This window comes from Podarcis muralis, chromosome 4, assembly GCF_964188315.1.
Source record: "Podarcis muralis chromosome 4, rPodMur119.hap1.1, whole genome shotgun sequence".
NCBI classification, from domain to species: domain Eukaryota; kingdom Metazoa; phylum Chordata; class Lepidosauria; order Squamata; family Lacertidae; genus Podarcis; species Podarcis muralis.
Genome location: NC_135658.1, coordinates 68,826,271 through 68,847,469, shown reverse-complemented (window position 1 = coordinate 68,847,469; position 21,199 = coordinate 68,826,271). Strand labels below are relative to the sequence as shown.

Genomic DNA, 21,199 nt, shown 5'->3' with positions numbered 1-21,199 from the left:
GCTAGGCATAACCTGTAGGTAATCTGTAGTTTGGCTCTTAATTAAACTGAATCAAAGTATGACAAGTTTAGTTACGTATAAGACAAGTTAACACTTGTCTTAAAAAAGTCTGGAATACTTTCTGCCTTGTCCCTTGAAGCTGGGCACAGAAAGCCCAAAAGATACTGAGGTGCTCTGAGAACGTTGAGAAACATTTCATAAATTTGATGAGTTGCTGCAGTTTGCATGTTATGAAAGATGCGACTTCGCTTGGTACACAAGCTCACTCGGCCAGGTCGCCGTATTTGAAAGCAAATTAAAACCTTTTTCTTTCAGGACGTCTTGCGCAGCCTGGGGGGCTGTGTCCAGAATGCAGCATTTAGGGAAAATTCAATTAAGAGTGATAGAAGTTAGGCTTTTGTGTGACCTCTAAAGCTGCACTTAACCGCATTTAGCAACCGCCTTCCCCGCCCCATAGCAGGACACTTCCAAAATGGATTGCTTACTTGTTCGGAACCATCAGTGAAGAGGAAGTGGCCTGGTTTCTACCACAATTCACTAGAACAGCATTAGAACCTGTGGAGATAAGTATTATGCTAGCCACTTCATCTGGACGACAGTTTTATGACAATTAAAGTATCATTCCCTGAGGTGTACTGCATCCGTTTGCTTTATGACAGTTTTTATTACATTTATTTAAGCTAATGGCATTAAAGAAATTTATTGGCTTTAATGCCTGAAATGCATCATTTCTGCGTTGTTGTTGTTTTTAAATGCCACACAAGGAAAATTAGTACTACTGCCCTTTACATTTTATGTAATTTCCCCTGCAAATAAATATTAGATTGTCTCAATATGGACGAGAGGAGTTAATGCCTTAAGTTCCCATATGTAACACATTAACTGCTTTTATGCACCCATAACCATGGAAGAACATTAATAAAAGCAGATTTTAAGACAGGGTAACTTTCATTGAAAGTAAAATGGTACGTTTCAGATTCTATACTAGACAGTTAACTGTACTGAGTAGGGGAAAATGCTATATGTGTTTATTTACAATTAAAAAACAATACAGCAATAAATAATAAATAAACAATGAATAGTAATTAACTGGAATACAGAAAGCTGACCTATAAATGAGTCTGGTTACCTGCCCATCTAGTGCAGTATTGTTTCCACTGACTGGCAGCAACTGGCCAGTGATTCAGACAGGAGTTCTCCTCAGCCATGCCTGGGATGTCCTGCAAACTGAATTGGAAAACATTTGTAAGGTCCTTTCCTTCAAAATTACCAGCAAGCCTGAGCTTTACCCTGGCACGTGTTTTCCCCCATGCACTTCAGTTGAAGGTGATCCCATGGTAGCTTATCAGAATTGCACTGAATTCAATAGTTTTCTATGTTAAAAATAAAATAAAATGTGTGTCCACTAAGATGTTCAGAAAGAGCACCAAAATGTAATCGCCTTCCAATGCCTGCGAAATAATTCGGAAACAGGTGGTTATATTTATTCCACAAATGTATATCACTCCTCCTCTGAAGAGTTTAGGCTGGCAAGGATTTAGGCTACCTCATTTTAATCCTCACAACAGCCTTGCGATGTAGATTAGGCTGAGATTGTGTGACTGACTGTCCCAAGGTTTCTTAGTTAGCTTCATGATGGCCCAGTTGGAACCAAGTGTGTCATCAGTCCAAGTCCATCACTACACTGTGCCGACTTTTGAAGCACATCAGATTAGAGGCTGGTAATGTGTATTTTTGTAATAGAAAAATGATTTTTAAAAATGAAGTTAAATTATGTGTGTGTGTGTGAGAGAGGGGGGGGCATTAAATATATGCAATTTAATGAATACAAATGAACCAGATTTCCAAGTGTGTTTGAATTTCACTATGGGGGCTTTCTGCCTCATGAGAGAAATCTCTAATCTTCAAAAGTGAAAGGCCAGTGTATTAAAATAAATATCTTCAAGGGCTACCATCTCCCTTGATACAAGTCCTCTTCTGTAGATGAATGGCACGTAAACACTCTGTATTTATGTGAAAAGGCAGGACATAAGGGCCTTCGTAACGAGCTCAAGATGAGGCTTAGAAATGATTGCCCCCATCCTAAAAGCTTGCAATTAGCCACAGCACATACGTGACGGAGGAGGAAAGGAACGAAAGCTCCTCACTGGGCAAGGCAATTAAGCTCTGAGCTGCCCACAGTCTCTGAGGAGGAGGAGGTCTTATCTTTTGATATGGAGTCATTTGTGTACATCATTGAACTCGGTAGGCTTGACATCAAATAGGCTGAAAGGAGACACGTAGTGTTTAGTGTGCGCTTCCTACCTGGTGGCCCCATTAAAAGGAGATACATTCCAGATTATGAACAGAGAGACTGTAGAAAAAGAAAAGCTATCGAATAGGACAACTCAGGAGATAAACAGGCTTGTGTTCTTTTTGAGAAGGAGAGCAAAGTTGTTTACTTGAAGTGGAATCTTCTGAGAACCATATGGCACTAATGTTGCCTGAAGAAAACAGGAACATTTTAAATGGGGTTTTATTCTTTGTTAGTACTATTTGAGTTTTGTTTAGGCTTTTCTCAGGCAGTGATACTTAACACAAAGTGGCCTGATTCACTTGCAACAATCTTGGACTAAGAAACCATGATTAGAACTAGAATGAGCCCTGTGACCATGGACTCCCTCCTTGCTCCTCCACTCCTTCGCACGTGCCTCACTATCTTGGCTTGCTCAACCACAGTTTCTTGTGGCATCCAAACTGGGAAACCCTGATTTAATTTTTCTTTTCCTGCTGATCTTCCATATCCCTAATAAGCAGAGATTGAATCTTGGTGTGGACCAAGCTCAGAGGAAATGGTGGTTTCAACAAGCCAGGATAGAAGCACTGAAATCATGCATATGAGGAGAGGCAGGGCAGGGCAAAAGCCCACGGTTTATCAGCCTGAAATTCTTAATGTCTAAATTCTCTATGGAAAGCAAGTTCAGAAGCATGATCTGGAGTACAAGAATTGGCAAAACATTGCGCAGTTCTGGCAGAATGTTTCCGAAGCATTTGCCACTGAATTTAAGCATTCTGGTATGAATTCTAAAAATTCTGAAAAAAACCCCATGTAATTCATTTACATCACTAAGTGGGATCAATAATTAAACCCAGATACTTGGTATGCCTCATTACTTTTTGAGAAACTATACATTAAACTATGTGCGCTTAAGTGGACAAAGAAAGCTAGATCCACTGATCCCAATCAGGTTCAACTTGTCTCTAAAAGAAAGCATGTCCTGTTGGTGTCGCCAGATTAGCAACCTCTAATTTATTTAACCCCAAACTCTAAATGTGACATAATTTCCTGCCAACAATTACAGGGGTACATCGCGTCAAGAGCTTAATTTGTTCTGGAGGTCCGTTCTTAACCTGAAACTGTTCTTAACCTGAAGCACCACTTTAGCTAATGGGGCCTCCCGCTGCTGCCACGCCGCCACGGGATTTCTGTTCTTATCCTGAAGCAAAGTTCTTAATCCGAGGTACTATTTCTGGGTTAGCGGAGTCTGTAACCTGAAGCGTCTGTAACCTGAAGTGTCTTTAACCCGAGGTACCACTGTATTATATTTTAAGGACTAGAGCAGATCACATTCAGACTGCTTAGATTCCAGAAGAGCAGTTGTGCTTATCTGCAGCATCAGAAAATTAAATAGAGTTTTGTGGCCCTGACTGAAGGCAATTTTGCCTCACTACATGTGGTAGGAAAGCAGGATCCGCCCACCTACCCAGTGGCACACAGAGACCGCTGGGCATCTACATGTGGGCATAATGTTTGAACAGGGCATTTGCCTGTAACGTCCAATGTGTGTGGAATACCAATCACATTTCTCAGAGCTGGCTGGGAGAAGATATCATGTGTGGATGTCTAGCAATATTGAGGCAGGCCTGGTGGGCAGTGTGAAAAGCTGCATTGTACTGTCCCGCCATGCAGAGGGTGAATCTTGGGTACAATATTCTTCTGTCTGGATTTATCAGGTTTATTGTGTCACAAGCTTTTTGGAAATAGCTGACTTCATCAGATGCCTGGGATGGACTGAGAAGGCAATAAATTGAGCTGTACCTGAAAGGAGAAAGCTGATTAACACAAATGATAACACAAAGGCAGTCTTGGATATGAAAGGCTTGGAAGGATTTTTCAGAAAATGACAGGCACCCATGGCTGCTTCTCATAATATTATTGCTATATTATTATTATTATTATTATTATTATTATTATTATTATTATTTATTGCAATGCACTTCCAGGTGTAAAAGCGTAACTAGGTAGGTCATCTACCGAAAGGCTGTCAAGTTTAAGGAGATCTCAGCACCACACTTGCACAGACCTCCTATTGACATGCTCTACCAGCAGACCTTCAGGATGGGTCAGTCCATAGTTGGTCTTAACCATCTCACTGTAGTACAATCAGCGAAAGAAATGCTGTCCCACTGTTGGCTATGGCAGATGGGCCTATTGAGCATCTGAACCTCTTTCCGCGGTGGCCAATGAGGAAGTCTCATTTATGCCCATGTGGCCACCTGCTATAGAGCATCTAACATCTTTTGCAAGAAGTTTGAAAGTAGCAGCTGATATCTGATTGGTAGATAACATCCAATGTTTTTTGACAAGGGGGTAGTGAAGTAGTCGCAGCTGATCCAATAACGGGATTTTTCCACAGCTGCCTAATCCATTAGCCCTCACCCCATTGTAAAACAGAAGGATCTCTCAGTGTGTATTATTTTCCTTGAAAGGGAGAGTGATGAGAATGGAAGTAGAAGGTTCTGTAGGGATATTAGTTGCCTGAGCCACTGCTGCATCATTGTGTGTGAGTGGATATGCTGCACTGTAAAAGGAAACTTGAAGCTTGTCCATGATAATTTGTTTTCCATTGTAATATCTGGAGGCAAAATGCATTATCTGTTTTTAGGAAAGCGATCCTTTCGTGGAGCAGACCTCCCCCTGCCCCCAGTCTCTCATAATCAGCACAGTCTGACCACTGACATTTACATTAGAAGCCAATTATTTTTTCAAATCACTTTTCAATGTACATCCAAGAAGAGAAAGGGAGAAGGAAAAAAAATATGCTGATTTATATAGAGCCTTTTCCTGTGTCATCTGGGGATTATTAATTTACAAACACTCAACCTTTGACCTGCTTCCCCACCTCTCTCTTTCTTTTCTTTCTTTCTTTCTTTCTTTCTTTCTTTCTTTCTTTCTTTCTTTCTTTCTTTCTTTCTTGTGGATGAAGGAGAAGCTCCCTTTGAAGTATTGAACACAGTGTACTGTGGAATGTAGTATTTTCTAACATTTTGACTTGTTTAAAGCCAGGATAAGTTATTGCAGTGGTTCAATAGGTTTTTCTGATCTCTGATAACATACTGTCTAGTCAGAGACCCTGACTATAATGAAACTGACATTCCCCCCCCTACCCCAGATTCAGGTATAGTGCAGGCACGCCCTGTCAGCTCGTAGGACACAAAACACCTCTTCATTCAAAACGTTGCCATCGCTTCACATTTGCCTTAAGGCTATGGGAATACTTTTCAAACACAGAGCCAAGTGGGACTTAGGGGGTGTAGCTACACAAAGACACCATGCAGCAGTCTTTGCCAACCAAAGTGTGTTGGATGGGGCTCATGGGGATTGCAGCCCAACAACATTTGGAGGGCACCAGCTTGGTGAAGGCTGCCAAACAGGTTAGAAGATGGATGACATGGTTGTATCTCAGGCCACCATGGTTGTATTCCAGAGAGCTGCAGGTCTTGAGCGAAAGGAAATTAATGTTGCGTTGCCATCTACTGTGCATTTACTTTAGATGAGATTCTGTCTTTCATTTCTTCCACTCAAATATGAAGAGCGTGGAAATGCATCTTCAGGAACCTTGACTTGCACACAACCTCTAAGTGGAACATGTTCTGTAGTTATCTCAAATCTAAAAAGTATGTGAAACGTGAGATGGAGTTCAAAGAGAATGGGCAGGTGGGCAGAAAAATGCAGTGTATCATGCACAGAGAGAAAATGCATTTGCTACTGTAGTCTCAGATCAAAGCAAACGCAGAAGAAGACAGAGTCTGTAAACCAGATTAATCCCCAGAAAATATTTTGGAAAACTTGCCTGTGAAGTCTAGTAACATATCGACTTCTAATATCAAGATTACTCCCCCCCCCCTTTCCCGGACTTTTTAATATCTCCAAATTTATGTAATAGAATGAGTGACAAGAGAAATCTGTTCCATACTTCATATACCAAAGCTCTGTCTATATTAAAAAAAAGAAATCCCTTATGTTCATGATTTTAATGATCTGGGCAGGACCAAGCTTGCCAAGGCTTCTACCCTTTTCAGCTCAATTTTTAGATCCATGTGGCTACATACTGCTGCTGTTGGCTGGCTGCCTTCCAGTGCACCAGCTGCTGGTCATGTGCAACCATGTTTCCACGCAGGATTCATTCTTTGGCAAGCCACGTCAAATGTCTCAAATGTACACTTGCCGTGCCATGCAATCTTCTGAATTTTGCATATGACACAGCTGCCCACAACTGGGCAGGAGTTATTTCTGCTTATTTGGGGATTTTTAGCTTAAGCTGCACTCCAAAGCCCACTTACCTAGGAGTAATCTCTATACTGAGCACACTGTGGCTTAATTCTGAGTAAGCAAGCGCAGTATTGCAGCATGTTGTTGGCACAAGCTATGCTATGCTATGGCTGATTTAAGGGATATATTAATCTTTCCTTCTTAGTTCTGTCTTTATTCTGAAGCAACACACTTTGAAGGGCCAAATATATTTCATTCAGATGCATTCAATAACAGGAATACGAATAATTTCATATAATATGCAAGGCTGATGTTTTGGGACTTTGATGTTTTCACTCAACAATATTGGATTGAGTCTGCAAACAGAATAACAAAGCACCACAAAGAAAGATTGCATGAATTGTGGGCCAACTAGAGCCTAGAATAACTTGAAACCTTACAGGGGAAGTGATTTTCCCAAGATTTTGAAGCCAAAACTGTGCAGGTGGGGGAAAATACTCAAAGTAAAGAGGTCTTGTGAACCTTTGTTGCCTGTCTATGCCTGTATTTAATTTAAAACACACACAAACCAAATAGTGGCCTCATCAGATCTTCCCAGAGAGTATTTTATTCTTATCCTTTTTAAAGACAATGTAATTCATGATAATAAATGATTGAAAGAAAGGAATGTGGACCAGTTTGTAATTCATGTTGGCCGGCAGAAATTTGTCAGCTGAGATCTAACAAAGAATCATGTTGGCTTTGGGCTGACCCGGAACAGAGTTGGGGCAGCAGCAACCATTACGAATCGGTGGACCGATCTGTTTCAGTGCTTTTGCCACCAGAGTTTATGTTGTGTTGCAGCTCAAGTTACTTCTGTTCTAAATTGATCCAAAACAGATTGAAGAGGAACGAAGGGATGGTTCACAATACCATTCTGACTGTAGTCTTTAATACTCAGTGGGATTTAGGAGCAAGTCCCAGGCCATATCCACAAGGAGAATGCAATGTACAGATTTGGCACATAAGAGAGATGGAACATGCACATGGTGCATACACATGGACAGATGATAAGTGTATGTGCCATATCACATGCAATATACAACCCATGAATACATTAGGCTCACACTCACACTATTTCTCAAGTTAGCACTATGTGGACTGCCCATAAGTAGGCTTCTTGTTGGCTTCTGAAGTTTGTCATTGGAAGTTTTGGAATTTCATAGTTTCTTGACAGCTGCTAATGTCCACCATGATAAAAAATATGTGGGTGTTAGTTATGTAGACTTGATATTGAGTCTGGGGTGCAAATTTATCACTCCCTGAGCTATTTGTGCATAACAGAGCACATCAGTGCAAGCTCAGCAAATGCCCAATCCGTGTTTGAACAACTTATGCCAAAACAATAGTTTGGCTATTGTAACCAAGAAGTTGCTAGGAAAAGAAATCCCCACCACCAACCTCTATTTCCGGTATCAAGAGCTGAATTTCCTTATGGGTAATCTTCTGGAGGAGTCATGCTGGTGGTGGGTGGAGCCGATGATGGATAAACTAATCTGATGTGTTTCAGTTTTCACCATAGCTACCTCAGATTTGAACTCTCAATCCAGTTCAAATCTATTTAAAAATAAAACCCACTGGATTTGATGGGTTTTATACATGCTTTATAGAATTGTCATTGTTGGTGTGTATGCTTACGACAACAAATTTAAGCTATTGTCCTTAAAGGCAAGTTAAAGTTATCATTCTGACTTTAATGTGATACACGCACACACAGTAGAAACCTACAAACTTGTTTTCAGACACTTGAGGTGTGGGGATCTTTAGTCTCTGTCTGAAATGCAGCTAAAGAAAGTGGGGATTCTTAGCATCAGGTAGGTAAATCCCAAAAGAAGAGGGAGTAGGGAGAGTCCACTGGAAGTAGGAGTGCAGAAAAAGAGCACTCAAAGCCAGTAATCCCGGGTCAGTCAAGCTGAATTATGCCTGTGATCCTGGAAGCAGCATATAGCCAATTATTCATCATCGGTGTAAGGTCTTTGGTTTTATGATGTGCTCAGTTTTATTTACTCATAATCCCTCGGCTATTTGATAAAAAGATTGCAGCGAGAAGGAAACCAGGCAGGCTAGAGGTCTCTGCAGCCTGTCATGTTTGATTCCCTGGAGAATACCTAGATAAACTGGAGGGCTGTGGAAGGTGGCGGTGGAGAAGAGAGCTCTTGAGGGCTTCCATTTTTAAAACTGTCAGCCTTTAATGCAGACACTGATCAAAGCTAAAAGGGAGGAGAGGAGAGACACTTGGTCAGAGCAAGTTGAAGCCAACATTTCTTATCAAGCATTTCAAGGTTGTCATCATGAACCCGGCAGGTTTTTGTTGCAGGGGTCCACTGGGTGAGCTTCTTTCATCAGCCTCACATCTTGGTTAGAGAGTTGAATCAGTGGCTGCCATTTTGTGCTATGTTCCACTGAGTTGCTGCAGGTGATCTATAATTGCACATGGAGCATAAGTTTGTTTTAAAATGCACAGAACATACACGTTGGACTTCTTACCGTTAATCTTTTGCAGTGACAATCCCAAAGTACAGTAATTTCCACTGTGTGGCAAATGTCCCTGAGAATCTACTTTCTAGGCTGACAGGCTAAGGAGATGCTTTTCTGCTTTCATCGAGAGCTATTTTAAAACCCACTAGAGAACAAGGAGAGAGAGAGAGGGAGTGAGAGCGCAAAGTAGAAAAATTTGGGAGGAGGGGGACAATTATCCTTTAAAACCACAGCTGTCCCTTATGTGTCTAAAGCTGTTTGCACATCCTTCCAAATGGGGCTGGGATTTGGGAACCGTTTCACACCTCCCTATGAGTCATTGAGCATGCTAGCCAGCCAAGGACAGTTTCCCTTCCAGACCATGAGCTGAATATTTATGAAGGCTTAAAGGATTGGTGCCACACAAACTAGGCATATCTATCTGCTAATGATCCATGGAGGGAAACTGTGGTCCTCCGTGCTCAGCTATAATTAGCGAGAGGAGAATTCGCCCACACAATCACCACTTTGCAGGCTGTTAGAGAAGCTTAGAGTGCCTAAGGAAACCAAGAGAGCCACATTTCATCCCTAGCTCAAGGTAGCATCTACGTAGGAAAAAGAAACATGAAAGCAAGGCAATTAGTTACATACGTTCTACGGAAAAGCTAAAGGCCTTTTAGGTCAATCCTTTCCAAACAGAGGCAATCTTTTGTACTGAGGTGTGATAATAATACAAAGCATTTATAGAGAGTTTGAAAATTGCTTCAAGTACATTATTTTTGTATACCTTGCAAGAGCCCTTGCTACAACAGCCCTGTATAGCAGGCTATCTGTATGTCATCAGTATATTACTGACTGAGAGATGGGCTGAGGCTGCCAGAGGCTGCCTGCACATCATACATGTAAAGCAAGAATCTTGGGAACTGTAGTTTCCCAGCCCAGGAGAGGGCATTCTTTGTGTTGGCCCCTAAGCTGTGGAACTCCACCTCTGTTATACAGCTTCTGGAGAATGCTGAAGGCACACTTCTTCCTGGCTTTTGAAACTTGAGGTGTATATTTTTTAGGACTCATCTTATTTTTATGATCATAATTTGTTTTAAACTGTTTTTAATGTTGTGTCTTAATGTTGTAACCCTAGGACCATAGGGTGAAGGGTGGGGCAGGGGGCAATAAATCATACAATTGGGGACAGGTAGAATTTGTTACTGTCTTTTCCCATCCTTCATGTGGTGCCTACATACTGTTGTGAGTTTGCGGGGCCCGAGTCTCCCATCTAATTCCAGGGAGCTTTAAAATGGAGGATGCCATTGTTGAAATAGCCAGGCAAGGGCCATAATGGTCCCTAAGTATGGGTCATTAGTATAAAGGAAGGAAGGAAGTTGCTCTATGGTAGAGGACAAATGGATGGGCCCCACTTCCTCACCTGGCTGGTAATGAGAAGGACAACAGGGAAAGTTGTGTGAGAGGAAGCTGAGCTAGAAGATGCAGAAGCCAGACAGAGTGATCTGTTCTGGAATCCAAGGCTATGACTATGAGAGAAACAATACCTCATGGGGTCTTGATGCTGTGAGCCCCTTTATTGTAGGCTCAGGTTGTGTATATCTCCACTGTCCTGCATTTCAAGGAAACTGAACCCTGGGTAAGCACCTGGAACCTCTGCAATCTTACACCGCTTGGAGATAGGGGTGGTGTGCAACCATTTCATGTACCCACATGAAGCCTACATGTATGTAGCCCTGTTTACTTTTACTGGAAGATCAGCTAGCTTATTCACCTCTCATTTCTAGTTGTTTTGGACTGAATGTATTTGGCTTTGATTTGTTTTATTACCCTCCTAAGTTATTTGCCATCAAACTGTAGGTTAGAAAGGGGATTTGGCAAAAGGAGTGCTTCGTTTTCGCTACACGTTGATAACAAATGTACAATGAGCAGATATTTTTGTATAATTTCAGCTGGGAGGTACTGTTTGCTCAGCTTTACTGGAATGACAGTTGAGAGAATACAGCTTTAATCAAAATAGTCTCTGAGCAAAAATACACCATCCCTGAATAAACGTCAGTGATTGAGTGGCTGTATTCTCCTCAGCAAAGGGCCAGGAACAACCTTCCTCTGCTATCTGAATTTGCACATACATTAGTGGTTAGCACACTCTTTAAATCAGGGCCAAATTTATCTTGATTAAAGACATGCGTTATGAATCAATGATAGCTAAAAGTCTGGTTTTTTGTGGGGGTGGGGGATTTGGTAGCCTCTACTTGGAATGAAATGAAAAAGTAAATAACTTGACTCTGCACTGCGAATGCACCTTTCAAAAATAACAGTGACATGATTGCTGAACATGACAACAGGATTTCACTCTTCAACATATGGCGCCCCTTACCAAACGTTTGGGACACATTATTCTGTATTGTACATAAACATTATTCCTGAAAGCTATACAGACATGATTAATTCACTGAAATAATTGTGATAGCTTGGCTTTTAGTTCAACATACATGAAAATGAGATCATTCAAAGCTTTCAGAAACACACAGAGTTTTTCTATGGTGCAGTGTCTCCCAAATTTCTGATAGATGAAGCACACGTCTTTTGTACTGAATTAAAATGAGAAGCAGACTTCACTCGTATGAGTGTCCTTGTTGTGTGTAACACTGTGCACACTCACCTGGCTGTGAGCTTCCCTGAACACAGTGAGACTTGCTTCTGAGTTAACATGTGCAGGATTGTGCTACAAGAGGAAGACTCGCCCATCCTCCACACGACACCATTCCACACAATCAGGAATTGCATGAATGGGTTTTAAAGAGGCTTGCTTCTGGGGCAGGGTGAGATTGCCCTACTGAGAAAGCGAGTCTGGAAAAATACAACAAGTTGAAACCCGTTTTTGCATTTCTCTTGTCTGTAAATAGAATGTGGAGTCTACCTTGGCCAGAGAATATGCATTCAATTTAAAAATGGCTGTATTCCACTATCAATCCCTCATTAGCGACATCCATTGTTCCAAGCTAAAAAGCATTGCAAGTCTCACATGTGAAAACACTCTGGCCTCAGTCCAGCCTTTGCTCTGGATGGGGAAGACACCGCTTTGTGGGTGCGACCCACCCTCTCTTTTAAAGCCGAGCTATTTTACAATAAAGTGACTGATCCCTTCTTTATATCGATCCCAAGTACGGCACACCTTTATAGCACGACAGTCTCTTTTCCTCTCAGTACCTCAAAGTTCCTTTCCATTTTTGTCAGCTGCAGCCTGTTGAGAGAAGTGTCCATCCTAGGAGGCCATCTTCATCTATCCTGGCTCCACAGACAGAAGCTCGCTTAGGAATGTTGGAAGCTGCCTCAGACAGAGTCAGACCATTGCTCCGTCAAGCTCAGCACAGTCTGTACTGGCTTGGCAGCAGCTCTCCAAGGTTTTAGATAGGGGGACATTCCTACTTGGAGATACTGGGGGTTAAGCCTGGGACCTTTCGCATGCAAAGCAGATGCTCTCTTCTTGAGCTATAGCTCTCCCCCTAAATATTATTCCTTATGGGCATCTCCTAGTTTGTAGGATCTCCCTTCTGTCTTGGAAGTACCAAAGCAGTGATGGCCACCAACTGCTTTAAAAGAAAATGAAACAAATTCATGGAGGGTAGGTCAATCAATGGCTATCAGCTTCTGAATATAATGCCCTCCAAGTGTCCCTCTTTTCCAGGACAGTTCTGGAATTATGAAAGCCATCCTTGGGTGGGGACAAGAAATGGGAGTGGGGTTGAGAAATGTCCCTCTTTCCATTTGAGGGTATGGAACAAGTGGAAAATGTTCTTGTGCTCAAGTCCTGCTTTCAGACTTCCCATAGACATCTAGTTGGCCAACTGTGATAACAGGATACTGACCCCCTCAGGCTCTTGTTATGTTCTCATTTCTCGTGGGAACTTTTAGAAGCCAGCTATTTTATCCCTCAAAAAGAAGAAAAAAGGGAAGGGGAACAATATACGTATGCTGTAACATTATTTGCCCAGTGTATTCCGGCTATATATTTTTGGAGCTCTCTCATTCCCGATACACACTCATTCTTCTGAACAACAAGATCTCCCTGCTTGGTTTTTTTGTTTTGTTTTAAATAATGAACTGTAGATTTTCATGGAAGTGCACATACATTTTGCTGAATCAAAAACAGACAGTCTGGCAAAAACTGAAAGGAGCTTTGTAAGTACTTTGTGATACTTAGAAAAAGGGATTGTTATACATTAAAGGTGCTGTACTCGGGGCTGAAGTAAAAAACAACAACGATCAGTTACTTGATTGTAAAATAGAAATGCTTCGAAGAAAGATAGGGTCATGGCTGACACAAAATGTCTTCAGTTTTGCAGGTGTCTTAGCCCAAACATAACCTTTATCAAGCACATGATAGGCACAAACCTAGGTGCACCTTGGGGAGGAAGGGCAGGATATAAATTCAACAAATAACTAAATAAAACTTGTAGAATTTCTTCTGGGAATCTAGGTAGAACCTGAAGACACTGAAGTACTGGACAGAATGAAACAGGAAGAAACTATGAGATAAAAAGAAACCTGCCAATTAGCTACCAAGCTGAGTTCAAGGTGTTGGTTTGGGGATATAAAGCCCTAGGCAGCTTGGGACTAGGATACCTAAAAGATCCTCTGACCCTTTATATACCCAACTGATCAATGCACTCTGCAGATGAGGGACTCCTGCAGATACAACCATATCAGGACGTCTATGCAGAAACACTATGTGGACAATTCACCTATTAAGCTTTTGGATGACTGCTACGTATTATTTCAAACACAGCTTTCCAAGTATCAGAAATTTTCAGAGGCATAGTTTGAACCTAATGTTTTACTTGAATTAAACTGTAATTATATTTCATTTAAAGTTTGTGCAATAATAACAACATGCAAACATGGATCTTAGCTGTCATTTGAACCTATTAGACTACTTGTAGCAGATAATTTCCCCCTAAACTGTTGTTTCACATTGCCCCATGGTGGCCCCGACCACTAAGCTTCTGGCTACAAGCCTAACACAAATCAGTGCTTCGCAGAGAAAAGAGCAGAGCCAGCTGGAAGCAGATTGAAATTGAGCAACAACAGCAAAAACCGTTGCTTGTGCCACTGCAGCTAAAATCTTCCCCTGGGACGAGGCTGCCATTGGAATAATTGAATTTCCATGTGTTTTGCTTCAATTTCTGATTTACATTTCTTGCTAATGTTCAGGCTTTCTTTTCACGGGGCAAAGCCAGATTTTTATTAGCTTCTTCTGAGAGTTTCTGTCTTTGCAAACACCTGGCCTTTCACTTAATGAGCTCAACCCTTTGCTTTCGTTAAGTGTTTGGTGGGTCAGAAGCTGCAGATCCAAGGCATGCCAAATCATTGCAGCTTTTAAGTATACAGGAAATCCCTCTGAAAATGCCCGGTGTATGTGCCACGTTTGATGTTAGCTCAAGCTATTTTCTCCCCCCCCCCCCCATCATGTTTCCTGTGTTTTTGTCATGTCATTCCAAATGATGTGTTTAGTCATCAGAGAGATTTGAAGGACATGTTTAATGCTGCATTCCTGTGTGGATTAAGTTCTTTTAGAACTGCTGATCCACAGATTATATATTTTGCTATTTTTTCCAAGGTGAAATGAAAAGGCCTCCAAAATATGCAGTGGTTAGGACTAGTTGGCCGTTTATCTTTTTAAGACAGTGACATCCAAGGGCTTACAGAATATAATTAATTGTTCACAATACTGAGGTCAGCAAGGACATTAAAAAAAACCTGCTCATAAAACCAAGCAAGCTGTTGGTTTTATGTGTTTTGGCACAGAGGATTTAAATAGAACTTAGGTCCACAAGTAGTACATTTAAGTACCTATAAACATGATGTTACATTTGTGCAACAAGGTTGTATATGACTCAGCTATAAAATTACCTCTTGGAATTCTAAGAATTTCAGAAAACTACCATGAACTGTCACATTTCTATGATCTAAGGAAACATTCAGTAAATATTGTAGACCCATGAGTCTAGGGCTGGATCTACACTCATCTGAAAAACACTATTTAAAATACACTATAAAATATAGCTCTCAATACAATTTTCCATTAGCAACGGATCACTGCTCAACAGTGCCCTCTGACGTCACATTTGTATAACACATTTTAAATGGACTCACCAGTGTAGCTGAGTCCATATACCATAGTCAATAACTCACCAGTGTAGATGAGATCAAATCCCAGTTCTAACCTCTATCTTAATCCCCCTTTCTCTGCTAACATTCCTTGGCCTTATTATATCTTACCCACTTCTAGGTTTAATTCCAGTAATGAAAATGGAATAAAGAATATCATAGAGCCTTGCAGCCAGGATTTGAAAACGATGGCTCTGCTACACATCAACCAGCTGGAACAAAAACAGTCATAGCAATGTCCTCTAAATGGTGGCTGTCTCTGTTCCTTTTACCTGTACTTGCGTTCATCTAGAACTTGCTGCCTACAATATGTGCCCTACTTTGCCTCAAAGTTTGGAAAGATCAACAAGTCAGCATGGTTCAGATGGTAATTCCCTCTCCCCCCCCCCCAATGTGAGCATCTGTAAATTGAGAATCATCAGCACTTCCATGATAGGTAACCCATATATAACTCAGTATAAAACCCAATACAGCTCAGTAACAGAGACTTTCCCTGATAGATGGGCTATTATGAAAAAAGAAAGGCACTTGTGGGTGATATACACTTTCTGGGGATCATGTAAAGGTTGTCTTGTCTACAGTGGACTGGAATTGATGTGTGCAATCTATGCAGCGCAGGTAGAAAAAGATAGCAAAGTCATACTCCTTCGCTTTTCCAAGCAGTAAAAATGGCTTCATCTCACTCAAGAGGAATACATCATGTATCATATATTTGTCACAGATGACATCAAAGTAAAATTTCAAAGAAATGCACCTGGGAAAATGGACTGCATTTTGACAGATGTTTTGTCTCTCTGTTTGCCCTTGTTGGGCAGAAGGAATAGCTGGCCTATTTAAAAAATAAAATAAAATACCGCCCGAAGTATTCTGAGCAACAGATATATATCATTTGGTCCAAATATTTTGCATAACATGTAAAAATAGAGAGGATGATATTTATTGGAGCAGAAGGATGCAAATTATTACAAAAGCCTCAAGGCATGTCTGTGTACTTGGGTATGGGCAGCATTGTGGATTTTAATTTTATGATAGCGCGGCATGCCAATCTCCACAGCAGTGTGATATTCCAGGGGTCCAGGCATTTACTCACGGTTTGTGTTTCCTTTGGAAATGATTGTGGTGTCATATAAACCACAATATATGGTTTATTTATAAAATTAATTTTATAATGAATGATTTTAGAGTGTTGTTTATGCTGTACTTTTGTACTGTTTTATTGTTGTTAGCCGCCCTGAGCCCGGCTTCGGCTGGGGAGGGCGGGATATAAATAAAAATTATTATTATTATTTACACATATTCACAACCTGACCCTAAGATGGAGAGGCTCACAGCATTACATTCCAAGAGGGTCCCGTCTGTCCCATGGCTGCTGTCTTAGAGTCAGACTGTCACCCTACATTGCTCTGACTCCTGCCCTTTCTCCAGCTTGCAAACTGCTTGCAAAACACAACTATTTTTCCTCTTGCTTACATCAGACAAACTGCAACCCTGAAACTCTGCTATGGGCCTTTGTTCTTCTGCCCAACTCTGACTTCAGAGAGGGGCTTCACCCATTTTCCAGCTAGCACAAGTCTTAGCTTTACTGCAGGCTTTCTTGACAAACTTGACTACACGGTGGAATTAGGATGCCTTCTTCTGTTCAGGATGACACACGGATTACTATCATGTAACAGGAAGGATGTCCCTTCTGCTGTCTCCGCAAACACCCACAACACTGAGCCACCCTCTTTTAGTGTAACTCTTAGGCAATGGCTGTCAAGAGCATGCCATGGACCACAGAGAGAAGAAAAACAAGCAGGCAAGCTTGTCCCTCTTAACAGTTTTTGCAATGCTGACCATGTAAGAATTTGCAGGGAAGTTGAAAGACAGCGTCCAAGTCTTGCAGATGGGAAGCAGTGGAAAAACAAAACAAATTTAACCAAATGTTAGAACACAGCCGCGGGGGGAAAGGATGGGAAAATGTTCTCATACTAGCCTTTAATGCTTTGATATTGATATTTGGGGATTTTCAATAGGTATCTTTTTGCTGTCAAACACACCGCCATCTGTAAAGTTATGGCTGTCTGAGGAGCAGCCAGCTAATGCTCTAAGTTATAAAAACTTGCAGATGGTTAGAGTTTCTCAGAGACAAAATAACATCAAGAATATGGTGTCTTGAAGCAGCCTTGTTAAGGCCTATAAAGACAGAGATAAATCAGTTCTATCACTCCAGAAGAATCTGGCTGCCAGACTTTTTGACTTCCAGGGTTTCTGGAGCTGGGCTAAAACCTCACTTGTCTGACTTTGGTGGAGTTAGTATCGGGAAGAAAGCCTGATTTGTGAACTGTCCTACAAAACTGAATGACAAATCTTTTGTGCTATTTCGTGGAGGGCAATGATGCTTATGGTATGCTTTTATATAATCAAAGATCATTTTGCCCTGCAAGTAAAAAGTCAGATGTTAACAACAGAATAAGTTTAAGAGTCTTGAGCAACATCATGGGAAGGCTGTCTGTAGGACTAAGATGAAACTGTAAAGCTCCCTTGTTGTTTTCCTACTGGATGTTACACATTGTTTAAGTAATCTTTTTATATTTACAGTACTGAAATAGGGTTTTATGTATGTTACTATATTTTTTGTTTTGCTATGTTATGAAATTTTCACCATGTTTTGGCAGTGTTTGTTTGAAATGCATCCTTTTCCCACTGTTAGAGGTCATGCTCAAAGTGGTTTACATGTGGCATATGGATAAAATGAATCAATGAATCAATGAATGATATAGTGGGTTGGTATGAACTAAGCAGGTTGTGCTTGTCCCATGTATTTCAGTGGGTCTTAAATCATGGCTAACTTGTCACATTAATTTCAAGGTAACCTAAATCAATCTTTCCAGTAGCACCTTAAAGACCAACTAAGTTTGTTCTTGGTATGAGCTTTCGTGTGCATGCACACTTCTTCAGATACACTGAAACAGAAGTTGCCAGATCCTTCTATATAGTGAGAAGGTGGGGAGGGGTATTACTCAGAAGGGTGGTGGGAATGGGTGATTGGCAGATAGCTGTGATGAACCTGTTGACGACTCTTAACGACTGCAATAGGTCTTACAGGAAAAAGCAAGGGGTGAGAAGGTGAAAAATGGCTTTGTCATGTATAATGAGATAAGAATCCAATGTCTTTGTTCAGACCAGGTCTCTCCATGGTTTTAAGTTCCCACCACCCTTCTGAGTAATACCCCTCCCCACCTTCTCACTATATAGAAGGATCTGGCAACTTCTGTTTCAGTGTATCTGAAGAAGTGTGCATGCACACGAAAGCTCATACCAAGAACTAACTTAGTTGGTCTTTAAGGTGCTACTGGAAGGAATTTTTTTTGTTTTGACTATGGCAGACCAACACGGCTACCTATCTGTAACTAAATCAATCTGTTAGACTGAAATCCTGCATATCGTATGCACCCTGTTGCTCAGGGCCCAAAACTGCATCCCATCATCCCCACATGGTGCAGTTGTTGTTGCTGGGGTGCAATGTAAATTATACCACTTTTAGCGCAGGGAGCAGGTGGCACTGTGGTCTAAACCACTGAGCCTCTTAGGCTTGCCGATCAGAAGGTTGGCGGTTCAAATTCCTGTGATGGAGTGAGCTCCTGTTGCTCAGTCCCAGCTCCTGCCAACCTAACAGTTCGAAAGCATGCCAGTGCAAGTAGATAAATAGGTACCACTCTGGCAGGAAGGTGAACGGCATTTCCGTGCACTCTGGTTTCCGTCACAGTGTTCCATTGCACCAGAAGCAGTTTAGTCATGCTGGCCACATGACCCGGAAAGCTTTCTGTGGACAAATGCCAGCTTCCTCGGCCTGAAGCGAGAAGAGTGCCGCACCTCATAGTCGCCTTTGACTGGACTTAACCATCCAGAGCTTCCTATACCTTTAACCTTACCTCTTTTAGCCTATCAAAGAGTTGTTGTGTGGGTTCAGGGGACTGTACTGTAATGTAGAGGAAGACACAGTTAATTGCACTCTTCTCAGTCCACTGAACAGATTTTGAGTGCAGTGGGAAGAACAAGCTCTCTTCTTCTGGAATTGCTGACCTCAGTATTGGGACTTACTTCTGATTAGGCATGCACGGGATTGTGCTGTTATTCTGTCTGTTAAATGAGACTCCTTGCATTCATGTTTATGATATTCATCATTTTCTTAATGCAACTATGTGTGGGCTGATTCACACTTTAGCTGGTGAACTCTGGTACAACAAATATCCTCATTTAAATGGCTGGGTTTTCCTGGAAGAGAGACCCTTTCTGATTATTTCTTTTTAAAGCTGAAAGCTCCATCTGCAAAAGCATGTCTCCATTTAAACATTTGTCACTGACTTAAAAGAAGCAGAGACTTTGGGGAACCAGATGCGTTTTTTAAAACTAAAGAACCACAAGAACCAGGCAGTATAGTAGAGCATTTCTAATACAGATATTTCTAAGTCAGGCTTAGGTTCTGCTTCAGACACATAACCATGGATTAAACTTAATGGATAGCATATTGATAAGGAGTAGCTGGCCACAAGGATAATCTTTCATTTGAGGTGTTGAGGGCTCCTTTTCATGCCGTTCCTTTATATAGAAACGACTCAGCAAATTACATCTGGAAAGAAGCTGAAAAGTCTTATTGAACTTGGCACTGTGACAATTAATTGGTTAATCGAGTTCAAATCTGAGCAATTATGACAAGGCGAGAGAAAAAGAGATAAAAATGAAGGTAAGTGAATAATTGGAAAATTACTGCACAGTAGTTATTGGCATAAACGACACAGTTGTTTAGCATAAATAACACAACAATTTAAAAACAAATCATTAAGAGAAGCAATTCAAAAGTTAACTTTAGAGACACTTGTTTAGGAAGATGTGACCCAAAATAAGCTGTATGCAAGGTGTAGGTTATGGCATGTAGCCAACACCAGCAGGCTTAAATCAGAATGCAATTTGTATTATGTATGGTTATCACCATCTGCCTGCAATTAATAAGTTGATAATGTCAGCTGCCTGCTTTCAGATATTTTGATATTTCATAAAATGTAAAAGTATAATTAGATGCATCAATCATACTAAGGATCAACTGAAGCCAAAGTTCCTTAAATAAAAAGTCAACAGGCAATAGAAGAAATGCCAACATATCAAAATGGTAATTATAGAAATGTTTATGGATGCAATTATCACCAATAAATGTATAATAGTACCTAGTTATTATAAGAGTGCAGGAGAATATTAATGCACAAACAATGCTAGTCAGTTTTAGAAGAGCAAACTTCCCATTATAAGAATAACCTAAAGATGCCTATTGTTTGTAGAGCACGTGAGAGTCAGTGATGATGTTTTTTAAGTAACTAGACTTCAAACAGCAACCTTTAACTCAAATCTCTTGTACAGATTAAGTATTAAGCTTATAAGAGGTCTATGTTTGCTCTCACTCAAGAGGTTTTCTATGCAGACGTATATAAACTCCCTTTAGTTAGAGCAAATATATTGTATTTGGACAGCCGCAAATCCCAGCCTGCTCCTTTCTATGAGTATGACTCCATTTCCATTAGAAGACTGTTATTGTTCCTTTTTGAATTCATTGAATTAGAACTATAGAGCATGATCAAAGGGAAATGTTGTCATTGACTTGGTGGAAAGAGTATAGCACCTATGCTTGTAATAAGTGCAATAAGACATTTCAAGAATAAGCACATTATCTACTCCCTTATTAGCTGTGGCAACTCATGAAAATTTATTTAAAATGGGTATCTATAGTCTTTGGATGTTCTAATGTGCATGGGCATAGAAAGAAATGTTGTAGGAAATGCAATTAATTTCAACGCTTAACTAATGGGAAAACCCAACTTACCAAAACATTGGGGTCATCCTGTCAGCTCCAAAATAATCATGCAATCTGTCTTCTCTTTTTGTCTGTACCTTCACTTCCCTAGTTATTGCCATGTAAAATATTGTATATTGTTGCATGATATTATGTGACTGATCTTGACATAA

General features: G+C 40.8%; 1 long non-coding RNA gene across 1 annotated transcript in view; it reads right to left on the bottom strand.

Annotated features, from left to right (window-relative positions):
- LOC144327532 (uncharacterized) overlaps window positions 1-21,199 on the bottom strand; it is a 48,207-nt gene that overhangs the window by 25,550 nt on the left and 1,458 nt on the right. The window contains exons 2-3 of the long non-coding RNA XR_013392641.1: window positions 1,130-1,227; window positions 486-555 (exon numbers count right to left, since the gene is read on the bottom strand). This is a non-coding gene — a long non-coding RNA (uncharacterized LOC144327532). The remainder of the gene's footprint in view (window positions 1-485; window positions 556-1,129; window positions 1,228-21,199) is intronic.